The sequence below is a fragment of the Macrotis lagotis genome, chromosome 6 (assembly GCF_037893015.1).
Source record: "Macrotis lagotis isolate mMagLag1 chromosome 6, bilby.v1.9.chrom.fasta, whole genome shotgun sequence".
Lineage (NCBI taxonomy): Eukaryota > Metazoa > Chordata > Mammalia > Peramelemorphia > Peramelidae > Macrotis > Macrotis lagotis.
Genome location: NC_133663.1, coordinates 28,220,798 through 28,229,430, shown reverse-complemented (window position 1 = coordinate 28,229,430; position 8,633 = coordinate 28,220,798).

The following is an 8,633-nucleotide window of genomic DNA, read 5'->3' as shown; positions in this document are numbered from 1 at the left end:
CCTAGGTGGTGCAGTGGATAGAACACTAGCCCTGGAGTCAGGAGTACCTGGGTTCAAATCCGGTCTCAGACACTTAATAATGACCTAGTTGTGTGGCCTTGGGCAAGCCACTTAATCCCATTGCCTAGCAAAAAAACAAAACTTTAAAAAAAAAAAGGTGCTTTGTTAGTTGTGTCCACTGAAACTCCACCAGAAGGCAGAGACAGGTGAAAAGACATTTCTCTCTTTTTCCATTCTATTGGTCTTGTCTTGCAGCAGAGCTACTTCCTTAGGAGGAGAAACTACATGCATCAGGCACCATAGATACAAGTATAAATTAATTTTAATAGTTGGGATTTGATGCTAGGGAGAATAGATCAAGGAATTTGCCCAGGAGAGATGTAACTCTCAGGGGAAGCCACATTTGGATACTACAGAAACAGAAACAAAACAAAACAAGACATTGGGGCAATGTTGGAAACTTGACTTAAATTCATGTTCTCTAGGAATATATCTCACTACCAGCATATGCTAAATTTGTGCCTGTTTTTCCCACCGGGAGTGTATGCATTTGTGGAATACTGCTCAATGGAGAAGGGGTATTTTATTACTATTATTATTATAATACCATCTTTGCTTTAAGCTAATTGTGTCTATTTAACATTAAAGATAAACACACTGATGGGGGCTCATAGATTATGGTTTTGATAGTACAAACTCAAAGAATACTTTTGAATCCTGAGAATGGTTACCTTCTGGAGCATCCAAAGCATGAGTCAGAGTGCCAGTTAAAAGGAAGTAGCACAACAGGGATGCTATACTCATATGGTACAATCTTAACAGTTTTCACCACCCAATTTCTTTCCTTAAGACTGTATAGTTTATTAAGCTCTTTCCTAAAGTAAAGGGCTTACTATAGACTAGAGCAGTCCAGATCTGATCTGAACAGTTTCCTTTAACCCTAAGATGACCTTTCATATATCCATGGATGTATGTGTGTATAATATAATATAATATAATATAATATAATATAATATAATATAATATAATATAATATAATATAATATAATATAATATAACATAATATAATATAATATAACATAACATAATATAATATAACATAACATAATAGAACATAATATAATATAATATAATAGAACATAATATAATAGAACATAATATAATAGAACATAATAGAACATAATATAATATAATATAATATAATATGATTTAATATAATTTAATATAATATAATGTAATATAATGTAATGTAATATAATATAATATAATGTAATATAATGTAATGCAATATAATATAATATAATATAATATAATATAATATAATATAATATAATATAATATAATATAATATAATATAATATAATATAATATAATCCTATATATATTTATATGTACAAAACAATAATAATATTAGCTTTTATATAGTGGTAACTATTTTCCAGGTACTGTATTTTACAAATCTCTCATTTGATCCTTACAACTCTTCCAGATATATCCCCATATTACAGATAAGGAAACTGAGGCAAACAGGTTACTTGCCTAGTCACATGACTAGTAAGCCTCTGAGGCTGGACTTGAAGTCAGATCTTCCTGACTCCATGTACTGTAATACCTAGCTATTTATATCTTTATCTCCCATTAGAATTTGAGTTTCTTGAGGAGAGTGTGGGTAGTTTGTGTCTTTCTTTGTATCTCTACAAATATAATATCTTTGTATCTCTACAAATATAAAAATATAGAGCATCCTTAATAAATGCATGCCAACTAACAGTACAGAATAAAGCTGGTCTCTCAGCTCCCTTTTTCTGGACACTGCCTTTCCAAAGGCAAACTTGGATTTTGCCTTCTTCCCAGACTTTCTTTTAGTGAGGGGAGGTGTGCAGCTCCCCTAAAACCCTCAGATATTTATTCTGCTATCCCCAGAAAATGGTGATGTTTCTAGAGGGGTTCTGAAAAGTCACCCATTTCTAAAATCACCTCAACTTACTCAGATTAAGGATGAGAAAATGGACCTTTTGACAAACTATAAGCCTTCACCAGTTACAAAGCCTTTCCCTCACAATGTTTCTGTGACTTAGGTAGGAAAAATAATATCCCCACTAAGAATCCCTGAGATCCAAAGAGGTGAAGAAACTGTTTTCTGTATGATACAGAATATCTCTATATCCATGTCTGCCCCAAAGTTCTGTGAGAGTCTCCATTCCTAAGGCATTTCTCTTGATATTGCTTTGCTTGACTTCCTTTGTCTTTACTCAAGTGGATTTTAGGATGTGGTTTTGCCCAAAGCCAGTCTTGTAGCACTAAAGCCCTGTCACAATATCTTCCTGTCTAGGTGTTTATTGAAACACAACACAATTCTAGATGTTGTCATCTCATTCCTCAGGGGAGGATACAGTGAACTGGAGGAGATACTTCTCGGGTAAAGGAAGCTCTTTTGACTAGAAATATAACAGAAGATTGGGAGAAAAGCCGATACTCACATCCCACTTTACAGGCATGTAGCCACATGAATGGCAATAAACAGCATTATAGGTGTGTAATGAAAAACACCCTTGAAATAGAAAAAATTAAAGGATATTGCTATAGAGGGAGAAGATATGCAAAAGAATGCAAGCTTAAACCAAAAAACACATCGGCCCCAGCCTTCAGATGGAAGCCAAAGACCCTCAGTCTAAGAGGAAATGAACACAGAGACACACAGTTGGAAGAATAGTAGAAATCCTGTGGAGGGGCAATGGTCTAATCAGCTGGTTTGCCTTTCTTTGGAAGGCAGGAAGCCTAGTCTAAGTTCAATCTCTCAGCAGTGGCATGCTGATGCCAGTTAGCTCATCTTTCATCTGGCCTCTGGTCTAAGCTTCATTGCTAAAGTAAGTAAATGTTTTTGGGAAGCTGCAGGATGTGGTCCCTGGAAGCTCATGAACAGAAGAGTAGTCTGGGCAGATCACCACCCCCCGGCAGTCAGGGATTCCATTACAAATTAGTCTCCATATGCTCATGGGTTTTCCTTGGGTATTATAACATGGAGATTCATCCCAGGAAAGTGTCTCTAGTTCATGAGTTTCTGAAAGGAGAAAATAAAAGGAGTGGGATGTTTTCTACCATAATTATGGGTAGAGGGAAGAAACTGGGCGGGGGGGGCTTGTTTAAGGTATTCAGTTTGCTTTAAACAGTAGATGGCATGGATTTTAATTCATATAAGGCTAATTTATCTCGCATAAGAGAGTTATGGGAGACACCCTGTATCTTCAATTCCAAGAAATTATGCCAGGAAGCTATATCATCTGTCTTGGAATTATCCTACAAACTAATTTTCAGCAAATATAGTCCTATTAAAGCCAAATAAGGTGAGCTTTTTTTATGTCATAGATTACATTTTTTTAAAAAAATATATTGAATACACAGTTGGTTCCCCCAGTGTATGGAACTCTGAGGCAAGAACTGAAGAGTTAACTCTTTGAAATGACCAAGAAGTTCTAGGTGATTCCTTTTGCCCCATCCCCCCACCCCATGATAATGGGAAGTTAATGTCAAAGTTATATCATTTTGAAAGGAGAGATAGTTTCTGCTCACTTGCTCGTGCTCTCTCTCTCTCTCTCTCTCTCTGACTCTGAATGTCTTTTTATCCCTCTCTGTTTCTCTCTCTCTTTCTCTCTCTGTCTCTTTCTCTCTCTCTCTCTCTCTCTCTCTGTCTCTCTCTCTGTCTGTCTGTCTGTCTGTCTGTCTCTCTCTCTCTCTCTCTCTCTCTTTGACTCTGTCTCTGACAACAACCCCTAAGTATGGGTTATATACTCACCTACTGGAGCCCACATAACAAACAAATTGATTTGGGAATGGAATGGGAAGCACTTGGAAGTCATCAATACCTTATCACCTAGAGAATTTCAAGGAAAGATGGGAATGTTATTTATTTTATATATATATATATATATATATATATATATATATATATATATATATATATATATATATATATTTAAGGTGACATTCTAGAAAATGGGCACAATTTAAAGACCATAAATTCTTCATCTGTAAAATGAGAGCTTTATACTAAATAGTCTCTATGGTTCTTATTTTTTGAGCCTTAGATCGCAGATGATTTTTGATGTCCTTCTATCTCGAGATTCTGGGAAACAGAGACCCAGAGAGGAAATTACTAGCCCATTTTCTTCTCCTTTTCTTTTTTATTCCCAAGTGGAGTAATCATTCCCAGGGTAAAAGTAGGTATTGTGAAATATGGGTAAAGTTTGAAAAGACAACTGTCTATCTTTTTTGCAATCTTTTTTTAAATTGTTTTTTTGAATCTTACAATTTTCCCCCAATCTCACTTCCCTCCCCCCACCCCCCACAGAAGGCAGACCAATAGTGTTTATATTGTTCCCATGCTATACATTCATCAAAACTGAGTGTGTTAAGACAGAAATCATATCCTTAAGGAAAAAATGAAATACAAGAGATAGCAAAATTACATAATAAGATACCTTTTCTAAATAAAAAAAAAAGTAAAGGTGATAGTCTTTTGTTTTTGTTTAAACTCCACAATTCTTTCTCTGGATACAGATGGCATTCTCCATCACAGAGAGCCCAAAATTGTCCCTGATTGTTGCACTGATGGAATGAGCAAGTCCATTAAGATTGGTTATCAATCCCATATTGTCTTTAGGCTGTACAATGTTCTTCTGGTTCTGTTCATCTCACTCAGCATCAATTCATGCAAATCCTTCCAGGCTTCCCTGAAATCCCATCCCTCCTGGTTTCTAGTAAAACAATAGTGTTCCATAACATACATATACCACAATTTGTTCAGCCATTCCCCAATTGATGAACATTCACTCAATTTCCAATTCTTTGCCACCACAAACAGGTTTGCTACAATAATTTTGTATAAGTTATGTTTTTACCCTTTTTCATGATCTCTTCAGAGTATAGACCCAGTAGCTGGATCAAAGGGTATGCACATTTTATTGCCCTTTGTGCGTAATTCCAAGTTGCTCTCCAGAAAGGCTAGATGTTGTCTCCACCAATAACATACTAGTGTCACAGATTTCTCATATCCCTCCCAACATTGATCATTGTCTTTTCTGATCATATTGGCCAGTCTGAGAGGTATGAGTGAGGTGGTACCTCAAAGATGCTTTAATTTGCTTTTCTCTAATCAGTATGATTTAGAGAAATTTTTCAAATGATGATAGATAGCTTTGATTTCCTCATCTGTAAATTGCCTCCACATATCCTTTGACCATTTGTCAATTGAGAAATGGCTTTTTTTTTATAAATTTAACTCAGTTTTCTATATATTTTAGAGATGAGTCCTTTGTAAGAAATATTAGTTGTAAAAATTGTTTCCCAATTTACTACATTTCTTTTGATCTTGGTTATAGTGTTTTGGTCTATGCAAAAGCTTTTTAATTTAATGTAATCAAAATTATCTAGCTTGTTTTTAATGATGTTCTCCATCTCTTCCTTGATCATGAAGTGTTTCCCTTTCCATAGATCTGACAGGTAAACTTTTCTTTAATCTCCTAGGTTGCTTATGATATTGTCTTTTATGTCTAAATCCTGAATCCATTTTGATCTTATCTTGGTACAGAGTATGAGATGTTGGTCTAATCCAAGTTTCTGCCATACTAACTTCCAATTTTCCCAGCAGTTTTTATCAAGGAGAGAGTTTTTATCCCAGAAGCTGAACTCTTTGAGTTTATCAAATAGCAGATTATTACAAACATTTTCTGCTATCTCTTTTGCTGCTAAATCTTTTGCTGCTATCTGTTCCACTGATCCATCACTCTGTTTCTTAGCCAATACCAGACAGTTTTGATGAATGATACTTTAACATAATTTTAGATCTGGTAGGGCTAAACCATTTCTTTTGCAATTTTTTTCATTAAATTCCTGGAAATTCTTAACTTTTTATTTCTCCATTTGAATTTACTTATAATTTTTTCTAACTCATTAAAGCAATTTTTTTGAATTTTGATTGGTAGGTCACTAAATAAGCAGTTTATTTTAGGTAGAATTGCCATTTTTATTACATTAGCTCAGCCTAACCATGAGTAGTTGATATTTGCTCAATTATTTAAATCTGATTTCATTTGTGTGAGAAATGTTTTGTAGTTGTTTTCATAGAATTTCTGAGTCTGCCTTGGGAGGTAGACTCCCAAATATTTTATATTGTCTGAAGTTACTTTGAATGGAATTTCTCTTTCTAACTCTTGCTACTGTATCTTCCTAGTAATATATAGAAATGCTAATGATTTATGAGGGTTTATTTTATATCCTGAGACTTTGCTAAAGTTGCTAATTGTTTCTAGTAGGTTTTTTTAGATGATTTTTTAGGATTCTCTAGGTATACCATCATATTATCTATAAAGAGTGAGAGTTTTTTCTTCCTTCCCAATTCTAATTCTTTCGATTTCTTTTTCTTCCCTTATTACCAAAGCTAAGATCTCTAGCACAATATTGAATTGCAATAGTGATAACGAGCATCCTTGTTTCACCTCTGATCTTATTGGGAGTGCCTCTAGCATATCTCCATTCATATAATGCTTATTGATAGTTTCAGATGGATACTGCTTATTATTCTAAGGAACAATCCATTTATTCCTATCTCTCTAGTGTTTTTAGATGCCGTATTTTTGTCAAAGGCTTTTTCACCATCTATTGATATAATTATATGACTTCTGATAGGTTTGTTATTCATATAGTCAATTAAACTAACAGTTTTCCTAATATTGAACCAATCCTGCATTCTTGGGATAAATCCTGCTTGGTCATAGTGTATTATCCTAGTGATAACTTCCTGTAAATACTTTGCTAAGATTTTATTTAAGATCTTGTATCTATATTCATTAGGGAGATAGGTCTATATTTTTTTTTTCTTTTTTGCCTCTTTTTTTGAGTATCAGTGCCATTTTGGTGTCATAGAAAGTTAGGCAGAATTCTGTCTTCACATATTTTGCCAAAGAGTTTATATAGAATTGGAACTAATTGTTCCTTAAATGTTTGATAGAATTCATTTGTGAATCCATCCGGCCCTGGAAATTTTTTTTTAGGGAGTTCAATAATGGCTTGTTGAATTTCTTTTCCTGAGATAGGCTTATTTAAGTATTTAATTTCCTCTTCATTTAACCTGGGCAACTTATATTTTCATAAATATTCATCTATTTCACTTAGATTATCAAATTTATTGGCATACAATTGGGCAAAATAATTCTGAATTGTTACTTTAATTTTTCTCCTCTTTGGTGGTGAGTTCACCTTTTTCATTTATGATACTAGCAATTTGGTTTTCTACTTTCTTTGTTTAATCAAATTAACCAGAGGTTTATTAATATTATTGTTTTTCTCATAAAACCAACTCTTGGTTTTATTTATTAGTTCAATAGTTTTCTTGCTTTCAATTTTATTAATTCCTCCTTTAATTTTTAGAATTTCTAATTTGGTATTTAATTGGGGATTTTAATTTGTTCTTTCTCTAATTTTTTTAGTTGCATATTTAGTTCATTAATTTATTCTTCCTCTAATTTATTCATGTAAACATTTAAAGATATAATATAATATAATATAATATAATATAATATAATATAATATAATATAATATAATATAATATAATGTAATGTAATATAATGTAATATAATATAATATAATATATCCCCTGACACCTTCCTTGGCTATATCCTAAGTTTTGGTATGTTGTCTTGTTATTGTCATTATCTAGGATGAAATCACTAATTCTATAATTTGTTGTTTGATCCCCTCATTCTTTAAAATGAGGTTATTTAGTTTCCAATTAATTTTGGATCTCTCTCTCCCCAGCCCATTATTTATTTCATTATGATCTGAGAAGGATGTATTCTGTCTCTCTGCATTTGATTATTAGGTTTTTATGCCCTAGTACATGGTCAATTTTTGTGAAAGTGTCATGTACTGCAGAAAAAAAAGTATATTCCTTTCTATCCCCATTCAACTTTCTCCAAAGGTCTATCATGTCTAGATTTTCTAACATTCTATTTACGTCCTTAACTTCTTTCTTGTTTATTTTATGGTTAAATTTATCTAAATCTGAGAGTGGGAGGTTGAAGTCTCCCACCAATTGAGTTTTGCTGTCTATGTCTTCCTGTAACTCCTTCAATTTATCCTCTAAGAATCTGGATGCTATACCACTTAGTGAATGCATATTTAGTATTGAAATAACTTCATTGTGTAATGGCACTTTTTAGGAGGATATAGTTTCTTTCCTTTTCTCTTTTGATGAGACCTATTTTTGCAGCTGCTTTGTCTTTGATAAGGACTGCTACCCCTACTTTTTTCACTTCAGCTGAAACATAATATATTTTGTTCCAACCTTTTTGCCTTTACTCTGTATGTATCTCTCTGCTTTAAGTGAGTTTCTTGTAAGCAGTATATTGTAGGATTCTGGTTTTTAATCCAGTTTGCTATTCACTTTTGTTTTATGGAAGAGTTCATCCCATTCACATTCAAAGTTATAATTACTAACTCTTTATTGCCCTCCATGCTATCTTCCCTCTGTTTATATTTTTCCCCTTTTTTCACTTTATCCACATTTCCCAGTATTTGTTTCTCAATACCACCACCACCTTCAGTGTGTTTGCCCCTTGTATCCAATCCCCCATCC